The sequence below is a fragment of the Bombina bombina genome, chromosome 3 (assembly GCF_027579735.1).
Source record: "Bombina bombina isolate aBomBom1 chromosome 3, aBomBom1.pri, whole genome shotgun sequence".
NCBI classification, from domain to species: domain Eukaryota; kingdom Metazoa; phylum Chordata; class Amphibia; order Anura; family Bombinatoridae; genus Bombina; species Bombina bombina.
In genome coordinates this window covers 460,803,962-460,827,553 of record NC_069501.1, presented here as the reverse complement: position 1 = coordinate 460,827,553, position 23,592 = coordinate 460,803,962, and the positions used below count along the sequence as shown (strand labels likewise).

The following is a 23,592-nucleotide window of genomic DNA, read 5'->3' as shown; positions in this document are numbered from 1 at the left end:
CCATACAAATGCCCCTTTAAGGTCAATGGGTAGTTAGGATTTTTTTAGACTTAGGTTTTTTATTTTGGGGGGTTGGTTGGGTGGGAGGGTTTACTTTTAGGGGGGACTTTGTAATTGTTTAATGTAAAAGAGCTGTTTAACGTAGGGCAATGCCCTACAAAAGGCCCTTTTAAGAGCTAATGGTAGTTTATTGTTAGGTTAGGGGGTATTTTTTATATAGGGCTATTAGATTAGGTTTAATTTTTAGTATTTTGGATAATTTCATTTTTTATTTTTTGCAATCTCAGTGTTGTTTTATTTTTCATAATGTTAGCGTTTTCATTTTTTCGTAGTGTTAGTTTTTCTTAATCATTTATCAATTTATTTTATTGTATTAGAATAGTTATGACCTAGATTTGGAGTTTGGCATTAGCCGTGAAAACCAGCGTTAGAGGCTCCTAACGCTGGTTTTAGGCTACCGCCGGTATTTGGAGTCACTCAAAATAGGGTCTAACGCTCACTTTTCAGCCGCGACTTTTCCATACCGCAGATCCCCTTACGTCAATTGCGTATCCTATCTTTTCAATGGGATTTTTCTAACTCCGGTATTTAGAGTCGTTTCTGAAGTGAGCGTTAGACATCTAACGACAAAACTCCAGCCGCAGGAAAAAAGTCAGTAGTTAAGAGCTTTCTGGGCTAACGCCGGTTTCTAAAGCTCTTAACTACTGTACTCTAAAGTACACTAACACCCATAAACTACCTATGTACCCCTAAACCGAGGTCCCCCCACATCGCCGACACTCAAATACATTTTTTTAACCCCTAATCTGCCGACCGCCACCTACGTTATCCTTATGTACCCCTAATCTGCTCCCCCTAACACCGCCGACCCCTGTATTATATTTATTAACCCCTAATCTGCCCCCCTCAACGTTGCCTCCATCTGCCTACACTTATTAACCCCTAATCTGCCGACTGCAAAGCGCCGCCACCTACGTTATCCTTATGTACCCCTAATCTGCTGCCCCTAACACCGCCGACCCCTATATTATATTTATTAACCCCTAATCTGCCCCCCTCAACGTCGCCTCCACCTGCCTACACTTATTAACCCCTAATCTGCCGAGCGGACCTGAGCGCTACTATAATAAAGTTATTAACCCCTAATCCGCCTCACTAACCCTATAATAAATAGTATTAACCCCTAATCTGCCCTCCCTAACATCGCCGACACCTAACTTCAATTATTAACCCCTAATCTGCCGACTGGAGCTCACCGCTACTCTAATAAATGTATTAACCCCTAAAGCTAAGTCTAACCCTAACACTAACACCCCCCTAAGTTAAATATAATTTACATCTAACAAAATTAATTAACTCTTATTAAATAAATTATTCCTATTTAAAGATAAATACTTACCTGTAAAATAAATCCTAATATAGCTACAATATAAATTATAATTATATTATAGCTATTTTAGGATTAATATTTATTTTACAGGTAACTTTGTATTTATTTTAACCAGGTACAATAGCTATTAAATAGTTAAGAACTATTTAATAGCTAAAATAGTTAAAATAATTACAAAATTACCTGTAAAATAAATACTAACCTAAGTTACAATTAAACCTAACACTACACTATCAATAAATTAATTAAATAAACTACCTACAATTACCTACAATTAACCTAGCACTACACTATCAATAAATTAATTAAATACAATTCCTACAAATAAATACAATTAAATAAACTAGCTAAAGTACAAAAAATAAAAAAGAACTAAGTTACAAAAAATAAAAAAATATTTACAAACATAAGAAAAATATTACAACAATTTTAAACTAATTACACCTACTCTAAGCCCCCTAATAAAATAACAAAGCCCCCCAAAATAAAAAAATGCCTTACCCTATTCTAAATTACTAAAGTTCAAAGCTCTTTAACCTTACCAGCCCTGAACAGGGCCCTTTGCGGGGCATGCCCCAAGAAGTTCAGCTCTTTTGCCTGTAAAAAAAACATACAATACCCCCCCAACATTACAACCCACCACCCACATACCCCTAATCTAACCCAAACCCCCCTTAAATAAACCTAACACTAAGCCCCTGAAGATCTTCCTACCTTATCTTCACCCTGCCAGGTTCACCGATCCATCCTGAAGAGCTCCTCCGATGTCCTGATCCAAGCCCAAGCGGGGGCTGAAGAGGTCCATGATCCGTCTGAAGTCTTCATCCAAGCGGGAGCTGAAGAGGTCCATGATTCGGATGAAGTCTTCATCCAAGCGGGAGCTGAAGAGGTCCATTATCCGGATGAAGTCTTCTATCAACTGCATCTTCAATCTTCTTTCTTCCGGATCCATCTTGCAGACCTCCGACGCGGAACATCCTCTTCTCCCGACGCCTACTAGATGAATGACGGTTCCTTTAAGGGACGTCATCCAAGATGGCGTCCCTCGAATTCCGATTGGCTGATAGGATTCTCTCAGCCAATCGGAAATAAGGTAGGAATATTCTGATTGGCTGATGGAATCCGCCAATCAGAATCAAGTTCACTCCGATTGGCTGATCCAATCAGCCAATCAGATTGAGCTCGCATTCTATTGGCTGATCGGAACAGCCAATAGAATGCGAGCTCAATCTGATTGGCTGATTAGATCAGCCAATCGGATTGAACTTGATTCTGATTGGCTGATTCCATCAGCCAATCAGAATATTCCTACCTTAATTCCGATTGGCTGATAGAATCCTATCAGCCAATCGGAATTCGAGGGACGCCATCTTGGATGACGTCCCTTAAAGGAACCGTCATTCGGCTAGTAGGCGTCGGGAGAAGAGGATGTTCCGCGTCGGAGGTCTGCAAGATGGATCCGGAAGAAAGAAGATTGAAGATGCAGTTGATAGAAGACTTCATCCGGATCATGGACCTCTTCAGCTCCCGCTTGGATGAAGACTTCATCCGGATCATGGACCTCTTCAGCTCCCGCTTGGATGAAGACTTCAGCCGGATCATGGATCTCTTCAGCTCCCGCTTGGATGAAGACTTCAGCCGGATCATGGACCTCTTCAGCCCCCCGCTTGGGCTTGGATCAGGACATCGGAGGAGCTCTTCAGGACGGATCGGTGAACCTGGCAGGGTGAAGATAAGGTAGGAAGATCTTCAGGGGCTTAGTGTTAGGTTTATTTAAGGGGGGTTTGGGTTAGATTAGGGGTATGTGGGTGGTGGGTTGTAATGTTGGGGGGGGTATTGTATGTTTTTTTTTACAGGCAAAAGAGCTGAACTTCTTGGGGCATGCCCCGCAAAGGGCCCTGTTCAGGGCTGGTAAGGTTAAAGAGCTTTGAACTTTAGTAATTTAGAATAGGGAAGGGCATTTTTTTTATTTTGGGGGGCTTTGTTATTTTATTAGGGGGCTTAGAGTAGGTGTAATTAGTTTAAAATTGTTGTAATATTTTTCTTATGTTTGTAAATATTTTTTTATTTTTTGTAACTTAGTTCTTTTTTATTTTTTGTACTTTAGCTAGTTTATTTAATTGTATTTATTTGTAGGAATTGTATTTAATTAATTTATTGATAGTGTAGTGTTAGGTTAATTGTAGGTAATTGTAGGTAGTTTATTTAATTAATTTATTGATAGTGTAGTGTTAGGTTTAATTGTACCTGGTTAAAATAAATACAAAGTTACCTGTAAAATAAATATTAATCCTAAAATAGCTATAATATAATTATAATTTATATTGTAGCTATATTAGGATTTATTTTACAGGTAAGTATTTATCTTTAAATAGGAATAATTTATTTAATAAGAGTTAATTAATTTCGTTAGATGTAAATTATATTTAATAATTATATTTAATTTAGGGGGGTGTTAGTGTTAGGGTTAGACTTAGCATTAGGGGTTAATACATTTATTAGAGTAGCGGTGAGCTCCAGTCGGCAGATTAGGGGTTAATAATTGAAGTTAGGTGTCGGCGATGTTAGGGAGGGCAGATTAGGGGTTAATACTATTTATTATAGGGTTAGTGAGGCGGATTAGGGGTTAATAACTTTATTATAGTAGCGCTCAGGTCCAGTCGGCAGATTAGGGGTTAATAAGTGTAGGCAGGTGGAGGCGACGTTGTGGGGGGCAGATTAGGGGTTAATAAATATAATATAGGGGTCGGCGATGTTAGGGAAGCAGATCAGGGGTACATAGGGATAATGTAAGTAGCGGCGGTTTACGGAGCGGCAGATTAGGGGTTAATAATAATATGCAGGGGTCAGCGATAGCGGGGGGCGGCAGATTAGGGGTTAATAAGTGTAAGGTTAGGGGTGTTTAGACTCGGGGTACATGTTAGAGTGTTAAGTGCAGACGTAGGAAGGGTTACCGCATAGCAAACAATGGGGCTGCGTTAGGAGCTGAACGCAGCTTTTTTGCAGGTGTTTGGTTTTTTTTCAGCTCAAACAGCTCCATTGTTTCCTATGGGGGAATCGTGCACGAGCACGTTTTTGAGGCTGGCCGCTTGCGTAAGCAACTCTGGTATCGAGAGTTGAAGCTGCGTTAAATATGCTCTACGCTCCTTTTTTGGAGCCTAACGCAGCCATTCTGTGGACTCTCAATACCAGAGTTATTTTTATGGTGCGGCCAGAAAAAAGCCGGCGTTAGTTTTTTGGGTCGTTACCGACAAAACTCCAAATCTAGCCGTATGTTAGGTTAATTTATAGTTTAAGTTAAATAGTTTTTTTTTTATTTCACAGGTAAGTTTTTATTTATTTTAAAATAGTTATATTGTAACATTTAATTTAAAGTTAGGGGGGTGTTTAGGGGTTAATAGTTTAATTTTGTGTTTTGCAATGTGGGGGTAGGTGGTTCAGGGGTTAATAGCTTTAGTTTATTAGTTACAATGTGGGGGGCTGGTGGTTTAGGGGTTAATAGGTTTAGTTTATTAGTTGCAATATGGGGGGCTGGAGGTTTAGGGGTTAATACTTTATTATAGTGTTGGCGATGTTGGTGGGCAGCAGATTAGGGATTAATAGGTGTAATATAGTATTTGCGATGTGGGAGGGTGGCGGTTTAGGGGTTAATAGGTAGTTTATGGGTGTAAGTTTACTTTGTAACATTTGTGTTATGAGTTTTGTGAAACATTTTTGTTTTTGCAAAATCCATAACTACTGGTCTCAGATCGCGGAATGTATTGCAGCGGTATAGGCTGTAACGCTAGAATTTTAGCTGGACCGCACAACCTGTAATATGGCGCTATGGAAAATCCCACACTAGAACGATATTTTTTGAGTGCGGAATGGAGGGTTGCGTTAAGTGTAAAATGCTTGCCGTATAGCTATACCGCAGCGACTTGTAATATGCGTTATCTGCCATTCCATGTGCAATGGCCAATTTTTCAGAGGTATGGCCGTACAGCACCGTAACGCAAAACTTGTAATCTAGCCGATTGTTAGTTAAAATAAACCAAATGATTTGTACAGTAAATTGATTCAATTTATTTTGTAAATTGTTATTGTCTTTGAGAAAATGTTTAACCGAACCTACTCCTTTTTCATGTATAATGCAAGTATATAATGAAGTTACATGGCAAGAAGATAATTATATTGCCACTCTCCACCTTCTAAAAGTTGCAATATTTCTGTGATATTTTTCCAGTAGGTAGGTAATTGCTTAACACAGACTTAATTGTAAATCGATATATTGAGATAAGTTGGAGGTAATTAAGTTGATACCCGAGATGATTGGCCGTCCCGGGCCGTTTACTAAACGTTTATGGACTCTTTGGAGAACATAAAAGATTGATATTTTGGAAATTTCTGATATATGAAATTGAACTCATTTTGATTTATTAAAGGGGCAGTCAACACTAAAATTATTATTGTTTAAAAAGTTAAATAACGCCTTTACTACCCATTCCCCGCCAATATTGTTATATTAATTTATTTTATGACTTTTAAACCTTTACATTTCTGCCTGTTTGTTAGCCACTATAGACAGCCTCTTAATCACATGCTTTTTATTTGCTTTTCACAACAGGAGATTGCTAATTCATGTGGACCATATAGATAACATTGTGCTCATGCCTTGGGTTCTGCACAACACAGCTAAAATGAAAGTCAATAGATAATAAATAAAAAGTCACTTGGTCAGGGGGCTGTCAAAAGAGGCTTAGATACAAGGTTATCACAAAGTGTATTTATATAACCATGTTGGCTGTGCAAAACTGGGGAATGGGTAATAAAGGGATTATCTATCTTTTTAAACAATAAAACATTTTGAGTTAACTCCCTTTAATCCTTGATTTTTTTGCATCTTCTATCATTGTATATAACTTCTTTCGGATGCTTTTTGTTAAATCTAATTTATATTCCTTATAACTATTCCTATCACTTAAAAGACGATCAGCCTCTTTAATATGATTGTTGGTATCCATGACAACAACCCCTCCGCCTTTATCGGCTGGCTTGATTGTAATGTCATTATCTCTCTGTAAATTTGTTAAAGTTTCACTCTCCTTTTTTTTGTCATATTATCTTTAACATTTTCATTGCTTTTCATTTTTTTTTTTAGCCAAATCTCTCAAGATTGCTTTCTTAAAGACCTCCAAATTACTTCCTTTATCGTAAACTGGATAGAAAGTACATTTTGTTTTTAACTGAGTTTATGTAATAGTTTAATTTAAATTTGTTTTTAACCTGTTTTAATAATTTCTCTTTCTATGGGAATTTTATTAAATGTCTTTTTAAAGTTAATTTCCTGATAAATTGAGTGGCATGTATATACATGTCAAATTTGTTCATTTTAGTGGTTAGAGCAAAAGTTAATCCAAATTTTAAAACTTTAATTTCTTCTTTCGTTAATTATTTCTGGCTTAAGTTAAAAATTCCATTATTTTCTATTTTCATCTGTTTTTGCTTTGTTCTTCCTCACCTTCCTCCTCTTGATCATCTAAGCCTCTTTTTCTTATTATTATTATTGGTATTTGAAGCATACCTACTTCTAAAAAAGAATAATAGGTACGTACCCTGTCATGGTGATTTATCCATATCAAAATTACCTTCACCTATGTCATTTAGAGGTTGATCCCTATTTCTTAGGGGAATTGTCCATTCTTTATTTCTATTTCTTTAAGGATATTGCTCTATTAACTGATTTTTTTCTATAATGATTAAACTCATTCCTTAAAGTATTAGAACGGGGTCTCTGACTAAAATATAAATATTGAGAGTCATAAACATACTGGTAATCTGAATATCTATTATGTATGTAATACCTATTTTGAGATCTATTTCTATGATATCTTGGCTCTCTATTCGAATATCTATATCCTATTTTTATTGCAACCTTTCCTATTAGGTTGATGATACACATTATTTATATTTTTGTTTGAGGGGGTTCTTATTCTCTTGCTTTTATTATTATTATAAGGCTCTACTTCTTGATTAAGTATACTATAATCTTGTTGGTCCCTTGAAAGTTTTTTCCATTTATTTTTCTGTAATTCTTGGCTAGTTCCAGTTAAAGGGACAGTCAACACCGAAAGAACTTTATCCCATACCTTCGATCAGCCAAAGACAATGCACCTGCACCGCATCCCATTTTCAACACCTCTAGCGTTATACTAGTAATCATCCAAATCACATATGTTTTTCTAATAGAGATATGGCAGCCAAGCTCCTCCCCCTCCTCCTTCGTCCCCTTCTTTACTAAATGCCATGTATGAACTGTTGACGCAAGTGCATTTTAAGTTCTGTCAGTTTTCAAGCCGAAATCAGAAGTGCAAGCGTGAATGCGTGTTAAGAATCCAGCCGAGGATTTGATTCTGATTGGCTGATTCAATTAAACTGAAACCTACTACGTGACGGTGGGGGGAGTTTGGCTGCCATATCTCTATTAGAAAAATGTATGTGCTTTGGCCGATTACTCGTATAACGCTAGAGGTGTTGAAAATGGGATGTGGTGCAGGCGCATCGTCCGAAGGTATGGGATAAGATAATGTTCTTTTGGGTGTTGACTGTCCTTTTAATTTTTTAATAATTACCCTTTGTCTATTTGTTTATTGATTGCTATTTTTTTGAATTTCTAACTTTTCTTTAATCTCATTGATTCTTCTATTGAAATTATTCAATGTTAAATTTCTTGATTTTTTTTTTTTTTTTAATAACTTCAATCAGACCAAGAGAAGCATTTTCTAAAACTGCAAACCATTCAGGACTCCGTTCTTAATTTAGTTCAAAAGTACATTTCTTTTCTAATGTTAATCCCCTTGGGAGAATCTTAAATGTCACATATTTCTCCAAGAACGCAAGATCAGTTTTCTGTTTCAATTATTTCACTAATAAAGATTCTAATTCATTCATTAAGCTATCTAAATCTAAATCTGTATGATCTTCAATTTGATCATTATTTTCTCATACTTAACTAAGCTCTATTTGAGAAAAAATTAATTTTATTATCTTATAGTTGTCTGCTGCCTTAACTCTAAACATTTGAGAAGTTCAAGTTAACCAATAGTAGGACAGAGTTTGGCAGTATTGCTATAGCAGAAAAGTAATTTATAGTAGTGTGTTTCTTTTTAATGAAAACCATCTTTTTGAATCAATAAATGGTGCTAGTCAGACTCTTGTCCCATGATTGTGTTATAAATACCTAGAGTGTTATACTTCAGCTATCTCCAGTACTCACTATGTTGTCACTGTTCCATGGAACCAGAACCCTGTGCCCAAAATGAGATACACAAAGCTCTCCTATCCCTTAAGGAGCCTACCGTCATTGCCCAAAAAACTCTCCATTATGAGCAAAAAATTGAAAGAGGAGAACTAGCACTATTACTCCATACTGAGACAAATAACCTGCATGTTCATACAGGGAGGACTGGAAGTGGATACTGTCCATGCAACTAAAACTAAGTGACATCATTCCCTTCCGTTCTGTGCTTTAAATACTTCCTCCAATTGCATCAACCACCAAAACAAACCTGTTTCCTACCCACTTACTTGATTTTATCTTGGGTAGGACGACTGTTTAATAAACTTTATTTTGGATTCCTACCTCTGTGCCTGCTTCATCTTGTGTTACCAATACAAACCTGACTTGTCTTCTGTTTCTGTATAAGGTCACCGTGTTCATGTCAAGGGGTCATCTTTTTCTGAACTCTGGGATTAGGCTTCAGATGTATTTAAAAATAATGCATTTACTGTAAGACAACAATGTATACCATCATTTCTGAGAAAATACAATAAAAAGCAACAGTGGCTCAATTAACCAATGAAGTGCAGACAATGGCACGTTGTTGTTGTTAACCTGGACAATATATCACCATTATGGCCAAGTGGCCTGACATCACCGGGGAAATTCGGGTATGCTGGTGACCTTACCAGGCCCCGGAAACTCTGAAGTGCCGGGTAGTTACACAGAGCTTAAAGATACATGAAACCCACATTTTTTATTTCATGATTCAGAAAGAGCATGCAATTTTAAACAACTTTCCAACTTACTTGTATTATTTATTTTGCTTCCTTCTCTTGTTATCCTTTGCTGAAAGGTTTATCTAGGTAAGCTCAGGAGCAGCAAAGAACCTAGTTTTTAGCTGCTGATTGGTGGTTGCATATACTGTATATTGTCATTGGCTCTCCTATGTGTTCAGTTAGAAACCAGTAGTTCATTGCTGCTCCTTCAACAAAGCATACAAACAGAATGAAACAAATTTGATAATAGAAGTAAACTGGAAAGTTGTTTAAAATTGTATTTAGGTAGAAATCATGAAAGAAAATGTTTGGGTTTCATGTCCCTTTAAGGGAACTATGTAAGGGGGAGACGTATTTCAATCCCCCAATCTCAGCTACCTAAAGTCCTAGAAACCCTGTAGACTGACTTTTGAAAGGTAATCAATCACATGCCCTTTCAAACAGTGTGTGTCTTTAAGTATGCGGTTTAAGTTACATAACATATACCGAAAGGCCCTTATTTATATAAAAATAACCCCTTCTATTATAGAGTTTAGGGGAAAACACATACAATTGGTTATAACCTTGTTTATTACCATTTTAATTAAAAATGCATTTTTGTTGCAGGTTTCTCACATGTCAAGATACATACATGAAATAATGGTACAATTTAATTTTGCTGGGTCTCCTGAGTACAAAAATATATAATATTTTTTGGTTTCTCAATGATAAAGGGCCTACAGTAGAGTTTAAATGTGCAGCATATTAAAACTGCAAAACAGCACAGCACAGGGGTGAAACTGGTGGTACTGTTTACAATAAACAGAAGCTGCTATATAGGAGCAAGTGGATTTGCTTCTTTGTGAGTGTGTCATCCTTCCAATCCAAAGCAGAAGATTTGCACTTTTTGTACAAATATGGTGACAGTTTATTCTTGTATAGCGACACTGCGATGGCCATATTGGAAACCCTACCACCAAAGGCAAATCCAAACAATTCCCATGTCAGCCTTGTTTTTTAGGTGTTCAAAAAGAGGGGCTAAAAAGGAAGCAGGTCTAGCCAGGGGAACCAATAGTCTCCCCTGTAGCAACACCACTACTGACTGTTGGTCCTGATGGATGCCCTAAAGTTGTGGGCCTGGTCTCAACTGAGACCTCTGAGATCCCAGTAGTTACGCCCCTGATGTCCCTTTAACTGGGTGTAATGTATAGTATAAATAATACGCTGCTTAAAATGATGATCAGTTGTGCTGGTAAACTTATCATGCATTTTATAATTATAATGAGTGTTTCCCTGCTGCTTTGAAACTTGATGTCTGTGAACAGCTGGTAGCCATTAATTTACATTGCCAGTTTTATGTTGCAATGTTTTTGAGGACACAGTTCAGTATTATGATCTTTGCTGGCATTGCTTCTATGAGATTCATGTCTTTTTTAGGTGTTTATTGTTTTAACTGTATACATGTGGTGTACCTTACAGTGCAGTAAGTCCCTATGATCCAGTTGTACCCAGACATGCACTTCAAGATAAACAGCTTTAAAGGGATAGTAAAGTACAAATTAAACTTTCATGATTTAGATAGGGCATATCATTTTAAACAACATTCCAATTTAATTTTATCTTAAAATTTGCTTTGTTCTTTTGTTATTCTTAGTTGAAAGCTAAACCTAGGTAGGCTCATATGCTAATTTCTAAGCCCTTGAAGGCCACCTCTAATTTGAATGCATTTGACATTTGTTCACAGCTAGAGAGCGTTTGTTCAGGTGTTTCATATAGATAACATTGTGCTCATGCACATGAAGTTATTTAAGAGTCAGCACTAATTGCCTGAAATGCAAGTCTGTCAAAAGATCTGAGATAAGGAGGCAGTCTGCAGAAGCTTAGATACAAGGTAATCACATTTCTATAACAGTGTTGGTTATGCAAAACTGGGAAAAGGGTAAATAAAGGGATTATCTATCTTTTTAAACAATAAAATTGTTGGTGTTTACTATCCCTTTAACTCAACCCATTTGAAACACACATACACAGAAGTACACACACATATATATAAATGAGTCATAATAGTTGCATTTTAGTTTTTAGTAAATAAAATAAATATGTAGTTGTATTACTCTTTATCTTCATATTTAAATATCTCCATCATTAATTTGTTTACTCCAGGGAAGTACTCTTCTGTTCATTTTATCTAAACAAAGTATGCATTAATGTATACATGCATACACATCACATTCATATAAACAGTACATATATATAAAGATACATCTTTTCATGTCTCCTAAAATGTGTGTCTTGATGATAATCTGTCAACCTCTGCCTTGGGCTCTAATCTTTCCCTTATTTTCATGCTTCAACTGCTCTCTCATTAAATCTCTAGTTCCCTCTTCCTGCAAACATACAAAGGTCGTACATGAACTTAAATGTCTCCCTCTACACTGCCCTAATAAATATAACTCACTGTCCTGTCTGCCTCTTGTCTTTAGAATCTTAGAATGGCTTGTATTTAACTGTTAACTAATTTTCTCAACAGTAATTCCTCTTCTTATGCAGTTTGACTTCTGTTCTTCTCAGACCACTGAGAAAGCTCTACCAAACAAAATCAGTGACCTTCAAACAGACTAAGGCCACATCTCTGAATCTTAGCTCAAACGACCAGACATTTTTGCTGCCAACTACACTGATGACTGTTTTCCTTCCAGTCTTAGGGGCCTATTTATTAATGTGCGAGCTGACATTATGTGATGTAACGTATCATGTCCGCCGCACATCGATAAATTCCGACAGCATACGCTGTCGGCATTTATCATTGCACCAGCAGTTCTTGTGAACTGCTGGTGCAATGCCGCCCCCTGCAGATTCGCGGCCAATCCAGGGAGGTTTCAATCAACCGGATCGTATTCAATCGGGTTGATTTCTGCCCGCGGCCTCAGAGCAGGCGGACAAGTTATGGAGCAGCGGTCTTTAGACCGCTGCTTCATAACTTCTGTTTCCGACGAACCTGAAGGCTCGCCAGAAACAAGGGGCATCAAGCTCCATTCGGAGCTTGATAATTTGGCTCCTCTGACTCCTGAGACTAGTAGCAAAGCTCTGATTTCAATTTTTATATTACTTCACCTGTATGACTCCTTATCTGTTTATCTAACAGTGCATTGCCTCTATTGAATTTTTAAAATGAGCTGAGTCCCCACCCAACAAGTCAGTATTTAACCAGCTATTTTTGTTTATAAACCAGATTTATGGGTGACCTTGTCACATCCTCTGTCTTTATGTGAAATCTAAAATACTCTAGACATCTTAATGTCTAAAATACTTTAGACTTCTTAATTCCTGTTTTTATATTTACAGGTATAAATCATGTTAACAGTCACAAAACCTTTTCAGAAGAAACCCCCACCCCTTTTTTATTAACTATTTTAACACCTTTCCATGGAACCTTATACTTAAGATGATCTACATTTTATGTCCATAATGAGCAAAATGTTGAAAGAGGAGTATACATTCAATGGTTCAAAACAGACATCAATGATTTAATTTAAAATGTAACCAATGGGATGGCCACATTTGCACTGGACCAATCAATACTTCTCGAGTGGTCAGTGAACTTGTGATGCAGATCTATGAGTGCAGGTTTTTGTATCCACTATCCTTAAACAGCCAACGGTATAATACAGAATAACAGATGTTCAGATAATCAAACCAATCAGATTGTCACACATGTATTGATTCTATCAGAACTTCTGATAATCTATAGTTTTATGTATGCCTATGATCAGTACCAGAGTACTATCTGTGGCCTTATGTTATATATTTTAGCTAGATTCTTCCTTGTTCTAGACATTCTTGGAAACTTTTACTGCTCCAATCAAATTTATAAAATGAGAGCAGACTATTTTACCTGCTTGTCTTTTCATTACATTCAAAATAACCCCCAAATCCTTGTTTCTCTTAATAATGTATAGCTAGCAACTTATCTTTATGTATTGCAGGTCGATTTTCTGGGTTCAACACTGCAATCTTTTATTTCCTCCCCATTCACATTTAGAGCATTTGTATAACCAACAACTTTGTTTATTTTGTACTCTGTTCTTTGGAATATTCAGTATTTCCAATGAGTTGTTTCTTAAAAGAAAGTGGAAAGCCATAGTGAAATGAATGTCACTTACTATATTTTATTGTGTTCTACCGAGACCATTACCTTAACTCCCATAGATATTTAGCCAGCATAAAAAACATAGGTAGGGAAGTAGCTGGATTTATTTCCACTCTATTTTAACTTGTATTGACAAATCTCTTCAAGAGCAATTTCAGTGCAAACCACCACAAAAAATAAACACATTTGGTGTGGTTTCTCTAACATGAAAATACACAATTTTCTTCTGTGTATCTTTATAAGTCCTGTACTCCTGTTAGCTTGGTTTAAGCGGACACTAAACCCAGATTTTTTCTTTTATGATTCAGATAGAGTATGTAATTTTAAGCAACTTTCTAATTTACTCCTATTATCAATTTTCTTCGTTTTCATGCCATTTTTGGTTCAGCACCTGAGTTGCGCTTGCTGATTGATGACTAAATGTTGTCACCAATCAGCAAGTGCTTTTCAGGGTACTGAACCAAAAATGGGCCAGCTCCTTAGCTTAGATTCCTGCTTTTTCAAATAAAGATAGCAAGAAAACGAAGAAAATTTGATAATAGGAGTAAATTAGAAAGTTATTTAAAATTGCATGCTCTATCTGAATCATGAAATAAAAAAAATGTGGGTTTTGTGTCCCTTTAAGCTCTACTGCTCATTTAGTACTTGCATACTGTATAGTTCTGATGCGTTTACAGATAATAATTACCAGTATAATGCACTGTGTATTAAAATTATATTTGTTTATAGTTTATTTTAGTAATAATTAAAGGGGCATTAAACAGTAAATGAATGCTAGATATAATGATGTATTCAAAGCAAAGATTAACCTTAGAATAATATGTAGAGGATTTTTGTTTCATTTGTAAAAGTTGTTTAAATGTTGAAAAATTGATTGTACAGTTTAAAGGGACATGAAACCCATTTTTTTTCTTTCATGATTCAGATAGAGAATACATTTGTAAAGGAACAATTTAGTCAAAATTACACTTTCATGATTTAGTTTAAACAACTTTCTAATTTACTTATCAAATTTATTATTAAAACAAATAAAAACTATTATTTATTATCAAATTTGCTTTGTTCTCCTGGTATTCTTTGTTGAAAGCTAAACCTAGGTTTTCTAAGCCCTTAAAGGCTGCCTCTTAATCCAGTGCATTTTGACAGTTTTTCGCAGTTAGACCGTACTAGTTCATGCGTGCCATATAGATAACATTGTGTTCACTCCCGTGGAATTATTTATGAGTCAGCATTGATACTAAAATACATATCTGTCAAAAGAACTGATATAAGGAGGCAGTCTGCAGAGGCTTAGATACAAGGTAATCACAGAGGTAAAAAGTATATTAATATAACTGTGCTGGTTATGCAAAACGGAGGAATGGGTAATAAAGGGATTATCTATCTTTTTAAACAATAACAATTATGGAGTAGATTGTTCCTTTAAAAAAGTTTCCAATTTACTTCTATTATCAAATTTGCTTAGTTCTCTTCTTATTCTTTGTTGAATAGATATCTAGATAGGTAGCGTGCACATGCCTGGCGTACTACATGACAGGAAGTAGTGCTGTCACCTAGTGCGCTTGCTAATGTATAACATTGTTCAAAAACTGCTGCCATATAGTGGTGCAGGCATGTGCACACTCCGTATCTTACCTTCCTGTTTTTTTAACAAAGGATACCAAAAAACTAATACAATTTGATAAAATAAGTAAATTGGAAAGTTGTTTAAAATTGTATGTTCTATCTGAATCATGAAAGATGAAAAAAAAAATTGGGTTTCATGTCCCTTTAAATTTCTGTAAAATATTATGTGCCACCATGTTGAAACCTAAGTTTCTCTCTTGCTGTTGAGAACAATAAGGGACAGATAAAGAATGCAATTAATGGCTGTGTAGAATATAAAGTAACTATTTAACAGGGTTGAAAGTCCCATTAATATTGCTATATTCCACAACCTTCGTCTGTAAACTTTTTATAATTGTCATAAAAAGAAGCGGATAGATTAGAAAAACCTCATTCTAAACCACATTCCAATTTATTTCTGTTATGTAATTTGCTTCATTCTTTAGATATCCTTTATTGAAGAGTGAGCCAATCACACAAGGCATCTATGTGCAGCCACCTATTAGCAGCTACTGAGCCTATCTAGATATGCTTTTCAGCAAAGGATATCAAGAGAATGAAGCAACTTAGATAATAGAAGTAAATTGGAATGTTGTTTAAAATTGTATTATCTATCGCAATCATAAAAGAAAATTTTTGGGTGTAATGTCCCTTTAAAGGGACATGAAACTCAAACATTTTCTCTCATTAATCAGATAGAACATGCAATTTTAAACAACATCCAACATATTTCTTTTATCTAATTTGCTTAATTCTCTTATTATCCTTTGATGAAAAGGATACCTTGATAGGATCTGGAACAGCAATGCACTACCGGGAGCTAGGTGAAGATTGGCACCTGCATATATATAGCTCTTCTCATTGGCACACTGGATGTGTTCAGCTAGCTACCAGTAGTGCATTGCTGCTCCTTCAACAAAGGATACAAAAAAACAAAGCAAAACTAATAAAAGAAGTAAATTGAAAAGTTGCGCACTTGAGAATATGGTATGTTAGCGAATTAATATGTGCATTGTGGAACTGGTTTAATCAAGTCTCTCCTCTTCTCTTTCCTACAGCTTGAACAGTCTCCAGCATCAAAAAGCTGTGTTTAAAAAGGTAGGAGAAAATTATTTATTTTTCCTTTATAAGAGCTGCTAAAATAAATGTGTTCTATTTTTTACCTCCGCTCCCTCCCAATGAGACAAACATCACAGTGCAAAACAAAAATTATATGCTTTAAATTAAAACATTTTTTTTTACTGCTGTTAGTATTATTTGTCCCTTAAAAATGTCAGACTCAGGTATGTAAATCTATAAAGGTAAACATTGCTAGGTAGTCCCGGAGGGAGGGTGGGGGGTGGGGGGGGTTATTGCTGGATAAATATTTATGCCAGTCCTGATTGGCAATCCCTATAATGCAAAGGGGTTAAAGGGACAGTCAACACCAGAATTTTTGTTGTTTAAAAAGAAAGATAATCCCTTTATTACTCATTCCCCAGTTTTGCATAACCAACACTGTGATAGAAATACACTTTTCACCTCTGTGATTACCTTGTATCTAAGCCTCTGCAAACTGCCCCCTTATTTCAGTTCTTTTCACAGACATCCATTTTAGCCAATCAGTGCTCACTCCTGGGTAACTTCACGTGCATGAGCTCAATGTTATCTATATGAAACTCATGAACTAATGCCCTCTAGTGGTCAAAATGCATTAAGATTAGAAGCAGTCTTCAAGGTCTAAGAAATTAGCATATGAACCTCCTAGTTTTAGCTTTCAACTAAGAATACCAAGAGAACAAAGCAAAATTGGTGATAAAAGTAAATTGGAAAGTTGTTTATAATTACATTCTCTATTTAAATCATAAAAGGTTTTTTTGGACTTGACTGTCCCTTTAAACACTATGGGCCAGATTACAAGTGGAGCGCAAATATTTGCCTGATGCGATAACGGTTTTCGCATTCGTTTTCACCTGAGCGCAATTCAATTTAACGCTTGTTAGGTTAGCACGTCCTCAGAGCTGTTGTTAACTGTTTTGCAAAACAAAAAAGTCTCACAAAACACATCAAAAATAGATTACAAAGTACAGTTATACTTATTCTGCACATAACATAATTTGTTCTAAGTTTTTGTAAATAGAAATTCCTATATATCTGTATGGAGCTTGATGCCCCGCTGCTCCATAACCTGTCCGCCTGCTCTGAAGCGGCGGACAGAAATCACTGCTAACAGCCGATTGGCCACGAATCTGCAAGGGGTCGGCATTGCACCAGCAGTTCACCAGAACTGCTGGTGCAATGATAAATGCTGAGAGCGTATGCTGTCGGCATTTATCGATGTGCAGCGGACATGATCCGCAATATCGGATCATGTCCGCTAGCACATTAGTAAATAGGCCCCCATATCTTTACAATCTTTTGTGAAAACAGAACAGAAGTAAAACAGAACAGAAGTAATCATTGAGACAGTGGAGGCTCCTCCATATGTGCACTGTCGCACGTGAATCCCCAGGGGGCAGAGGAGGGGAAAAAATGAGCAGAAAATAAAAAACAAAATGAGGAAAAAATTATGAAAAATTTTATTTTTATTTTTTATTTATATTATTTTATATTATATTTATTAATAATTTATTATTTTCCTGTGTGCTGTCCTGTGTCTGCAGTGTATCATCATGCCAGCTTAGCTATATCATCATATTTTGGTACAGTAAGTCAGTAACAGTATTATTTATCAGGCAGGAGGCAGGAGCTAGGACCGGGTGGACTACTCAGTGTGTGCTGACGTCCGTGACGTCACACCACACCACCACGGCGCTCGTCGCACTGCCTGCAGGCTGCTGCTGCCTGAGGCTGAGAGAGGCTGAGTCATAGATTGACAGTCAGGCTCCAGTCTCCACCCCCCACTCGCACGTGCGGTAAGGAGCTCTATATGCCTGCACAGTGATCGCAATGTATTCACTGTGCAGGCGTAGCTCCTCCCCAGCCTCATGCCTATAGAGGCATAATCGCACAGGGTGAACTGTGTGGTCGTTTCAGCCTGTGCTCTGTCTCCTCCTCCAGCCTCTTGATCCGGACTGTGTGATAGGCTCCCTGGCTCACATGATTGCCCCCACGAGGCTCCTCACGGCTCAACGGCACGAAAATCTTTGTGGAGAGAGAGGCGTTTTGCATAGAGGCGTTGGAGGCGTTTTGCATAGAGCTCTGTGCAAAAAATCTTTTAACTTCAAAAAACGAAAAAAAAATTGCTCCCTGCTGGCATCAACAGTCATATTTGCTGCTGCTGAGCAGCAGTGTGCAAATAGCCTTAGGCTAATAGACAGTGAGTGAGTTAGTTAGAGTTAGCCATTATTACATTAGGCTTAGCTTAGCTTAGCTTAGCAATAGAGTTTAGAACTTAACTTTAGATTCACAGTCACTAACTAGTATTCTATTATCTATAGTATATAGTAGAAGATAGTTACTAATTAAAATTTATACTACTATATTATATTAGTTCAGTAAGTTGTTTGACAGTTTGTGGGCAGATATTTTAATGATTTTTGCTGCAGGCCTGCAGTTTTTTATATAGAGTAACTGAGTGAGTTGAGTCTTTAACTACTAGTGTTTAAAAACAAAAACATTTTTTTTTCTACTTGTAATTTAAACAACAGATACAGTCTGAGTCTGAGATTGCTTTTTATATAGAGTAACTTGAGTTGAGTCTTGAACTTGAACTAGTGTTTTAAAAAAACATTTTTATTTTTCTACTTGTAATTTAAACAACAGATACAGTCTGAGTCTGAGATTAGCAAGCTTAGGAGTATACTGGACTTTTAGGGAGTTCCTTAACAATTTAGTTCAACTTCTAGTTGATATTTTCTAATAGCTGCAGAGCAGCAGAGCTACCTACCTACAAGTTATATATTAGATAACAACCGCCAAACTATTAAACTATTACTTCAAGTTGAGTTGTATATTTTCTAACAGCTGCAGAGCTACCTACAAGTTATATATTAGATAACAACCGCCAAACTATTAAACTATTACTTCAAGTTGAGTTGTATATTTTCTAACAGCTGCAGAGCTACCTACCTACAAGTTATATATTAGATAACAACCGCCAAACTATTAAACTATTACTTCAAGTTGAGTTGTATATTTTCTAACAGCTGCAGAGCTACCTACCTACAAGTTATATATTAGATAACAACTGCCAAAATATTAAACTATTACTTCAAGTTGAGTTGTATATTTTCTAACAGCTGCAGAGCTACCTACCTACAAGTTATATATTAGATAACAACCGCCAAACTATTAAACTATTACTTCAAGTTGAGTTGTATATTTTCTAACATCTGCAGAGCTACCTACCTGCTACCTACAAGTTATATATTACATAACAACCGCCAAAATATTAAACTATTACTTCAAGTTGAGTTGTATATTTTCTAACAGCTGCAGAGCTACCTACCTACAAGTTATATATTAGATAACAACCGCCAAACTATTAAACTATTACTTCAAGTTGAGTTGTATATTTTCTAACAGCTGCAGAGCTACCTACCTACAAGTTAAATATTAGATAACAACCGCCAAACTATTAAACTATTACTTCAAGTTGAGTTGTATATTTTCTAACAGCTGCAGAGCTACCTACCTACAAGTTATATATTAGATAACAACCACCAAACTATTAAACTATTACTTCAAGTTGAGTTGTATATTTTCTAACAGCTGCAGAGCTACCTACCTACAAGTTAAATATTAGATAACAACCGCCAAACTATTAAACTATTACTTCAAGTTGAGTTGTATATTTTCTAACAGCTGCAGAGCTACCTACCTACAAGTTAAATATTAGATAACAACCGCCAAACTATTAAACTATTACTTCAAGTTGAGTTGTATATTTTCTAACAGCTGCAGAGCTACCTACCTACAAGTTATATATTAGATAACAACCACCAAACTATTAAACTATTACTTCAAGTTGAGTTGTATATTTTCTAACAGCTGCAGAGCTACCTACCTACAAGTTATATATTAGATAACCGCCAAACTATTAAACTATTACTTCAAGTTGAGTTGTATATTTTCTAACAGCTGCAGAGCTACCTACAAGTTATATATTACATAACAACCGCCAAAATATTAAACTATTACTTCAAGTTGAGTTGTATATTTTCTAACAGCTGCAGAGCTACCTACCTACAAGTTATATATTAGATAACAACCGCCAAACTATTAAACTATTACTTCAAGTTGAGTTGTATATTTTCTAACAGCTGCAGAGCTACCTACCTACAAGTTATATATTAGATAACAACCGCCAAACTATTAAACTATTACTTCAAGTTGAGTTGTATATTTTCTAACAGCTGCAGAGCTACCTACCTGCTACCTACAAGTTATATATTACATAACAACCGCCAAAATATTAAACTATTACTTCAAGTTGAGTTGTATATTTTCTAACAGCTGCAGAGCTGCCTACCTACAAGTTATATATTAGATAAGAGCAAAGGACTGTTCTTTGTGTGTAAACTATCAGTTAAGATGGCACTTAGTAAAATTAGTGTGTCTGAGATAAAGCAATTACATTTTTCAACGTTGCCCATTGAAAGAAAAATTTAAATTAAAATGCTCAGGCCAACACCTATGCTTAACCTTACCCAGGTGACAAAATGTAAAACTAGAGATTACAAAAGAGAATTCAAACCCGAGGTATATGATAAATATCAATGGATTTGTGGTTGTGAATTATCTAACAGGCTCTTTTGTTTTTATTGTCTGCTGTTTGCAAAACAAAGTGGGGATTCAAGCTGGGTGAGTTATGGTGTCGCCGATTTATCACATTTAAGTCAAAAAACAAATAAACATAATTGCTCCCAATCACAATTGACAGTGCATATCGTTTGAATATTAAAAAACATAATGAGCAAGTAACGAAAAATCGCTATGTTCTTTCCAAAATAATTAATTGTATTTTATTTTGTGGCCCATTTGAGCTTGCACTTCGAGGACATGACGAACGCGATGATTCATTTAACCCCTTAATGACCGCAGCACTTTTCCATTTTCTGTCCGTTTGGGACCAAGGCTATTTTTACATTTTTGCTGTGTTTGTGTTTAGCTGTAATTTTCCTCTTACTCATTTACTGTACCCACATATATTATATACCGTTTTTCTCGCCATTAAATGGACTTTCAAAAGATACCATTATTTTCATCATATCTTATAATTTACTATAAAAAACATTATAAAATATGAAGGAAAAATGGAAAAAAACACACTTTTTCTAACTTTGACCCCCAAAATCTGTTACACATCTACAACCACCAATAAACACCCATGCTAAATAGTTTCTAAATTTTGTCCTGAGTTTAGAAATACCCAATGTTTACATCTTCTTTGCTTTTTTTGCAAGTTATAGGGCCATAAATACAAGTAGCACTTTGCTATTTCCAAACCACTTTTTTTCAAAATTAGCGCTAGTTACATTGGGACACTAATATCTTTCAGGAATCCCTGAATATCTATTGACATGTATATATTTTTTTTTAGAAGACATCCCAAAGTATTGATCTAGGCCCATTTTGGTATATTTCATGCCACTATTTCACCGCCAAATGCGATCAAATAAAAAAAATTGTTCACTTTTTCACAAATTTTTTCACAAACTTTAGGTTTCTCACTGAAATTATTTACAAACAACTTATGCAATTATAGAATAAATGGTTGTAAATGCTTCTCTGGGATCCCCTTTGTTCAGAAATAGCAGACATATATGGCTTTGGCTTTGCTTTTTGGTAATTAGAAGGCTGCTAAATGCCACTGCGCACAATACGTGTATTATGCCCAGCATTGAAGGGGTTAATTAGGGAGCATGTAGGGAGCTTCTAGGGTTAATTTTAGCTTTAGTGTAGTGTAGTAGACAACCCCAAGTATTGATCTAGGCCCATTTTGGTATATTTCATGCCACCATTTCACCGCCAAATGCGATCAAAGTAAAAAAAAATGTAAATTTTTTCACAATTTTAGGTTTCTCACTGAAATTATTTACAAACAGCTTGTGCAATTATGGCACAAATGGTTGTAAATGCTTCTCTGGGATGCCCTTTGTTCAGAAATAGCAGACATATATGACTTTGGCGTTGCTTTATGGTAATTAGAAAGTCGCTAAATGCTGCTGCGCATCACACGTGTATTATGGCTAGCAGTGAAGGGGTTAATTAGGTAGTTTGTAGGGAGCTTGCAGGGTTAATTTTAGCTTTAGTGTAGAGATCAGCCTCCCACCTGACACATCCCACCCCCTGATCCCTCCCAAACAGCTCCCTTCTCTCCCCCACCCCACAATTGTCCCTGCCATCTTAAGTACTGGCAGAAAGTCTGCCAGTACTAAAATAAAAGTTTTTTGTTTTTTTAAAGAAAAAAAAAAAAAGCATATTTACATATGCTGTGTTTAGGATCCCCCCCTTAACCCCCAACCTCCCTGATCCCCCCCAAAACAGCTCTCTACGCCTCCCTCTCAGCCTTATTGGGGGCCATCTTGGGTACTGGCAGCTGTCTGCCAGTACCCATTTTGAACAATCAAATGTTTATTATTTTTTTTTTTAATTTCTGTAGTGTAGCTCAATCGCCCCCCCACCCCCCCACCACCTAAATCACACAAGGGCTTTTTTATTTATTTAAATTTTGTCCCACTTTGTGTTTTGGGGACACATTTTTTCCGTAGTGTAGCGGTTCCCACCGCTCCCTCCCCGTGCACGCGCCCGCCCCCTCGTGCACGTGCGCACGCCCGCGCGCGCCCCCGGACTCCCCCGCCCACGATCCCGCCCCCCTCCACATGACCAGGGCCATCAATGGCCGCCACCCACCTCCCATACCGGCTCCCACCCACCAACGATACCGGCCATCGATGTCCGGTGCAGAGAGGGCCACAGAGTGGCTCTCTCTGCATCGGATGGCCGTGAAAGGTTATTGCAGGATGCCTCCATATCGAGGCATCACTGCAATAACCGGAAAGCAGCTGGAAGCGAGCAGGATCGCTTCCAGCTGCTTTCCACACTGAGGACGTGCAGGGTACGTTCTCAGGCATTAACTGCCTTTTTTCTGAGGACGTACCCTGCACGTCCTCAGTCGTTAAGGGGTTAATCCAGGCATTTTCAGAGGTCTTATAAACTTCTCAGCAGAGCTTGATGCATCTCTAAAAGAACATCTCGCTATTGCCACTGTTTTTAAAGGATCGTTAAAAGAAATTCAATTACTGTTTGCCAGAACCAAATAAAGAAGGAAATCTCAAATGCAAGTTTTGTAGCAGTGATAGCAGATGAAACTATTGATGTTTCATCTGTCTTCCAATTGGTTGTTGTTTTTAGATACATTATAGGTAACGGACAACCGGTTGAGAGATTCTGGGAATTCACTAATCCAGCTGGACATGATGCAGAATCTTTAGCTACGTGTATTCAA

The 23,592-nt window shown here is 36.6% G+C and overlaps 1 protein-coding gene across 1 annotated transcript in view; it reads left to right on the top strand.

The window, feature by feature from the left end:
* The window catches only part of NFASC (neurofascin), a 278,247-nt gene that overhangs the window by 95,481 nt on the left and 159,174 nt on the right, over positions 1-23,592 (top strand). Inside the window, exon 2 of the mRNA XM_053706693.1 lies at positions 16,220-16,259. The gene's annotated coding sequence lies outside the window, so the exon portion shown is untranslated. The remainder of the gene's footprint in view (positions 1-16,219; positions 16,260-23,592) is intronic.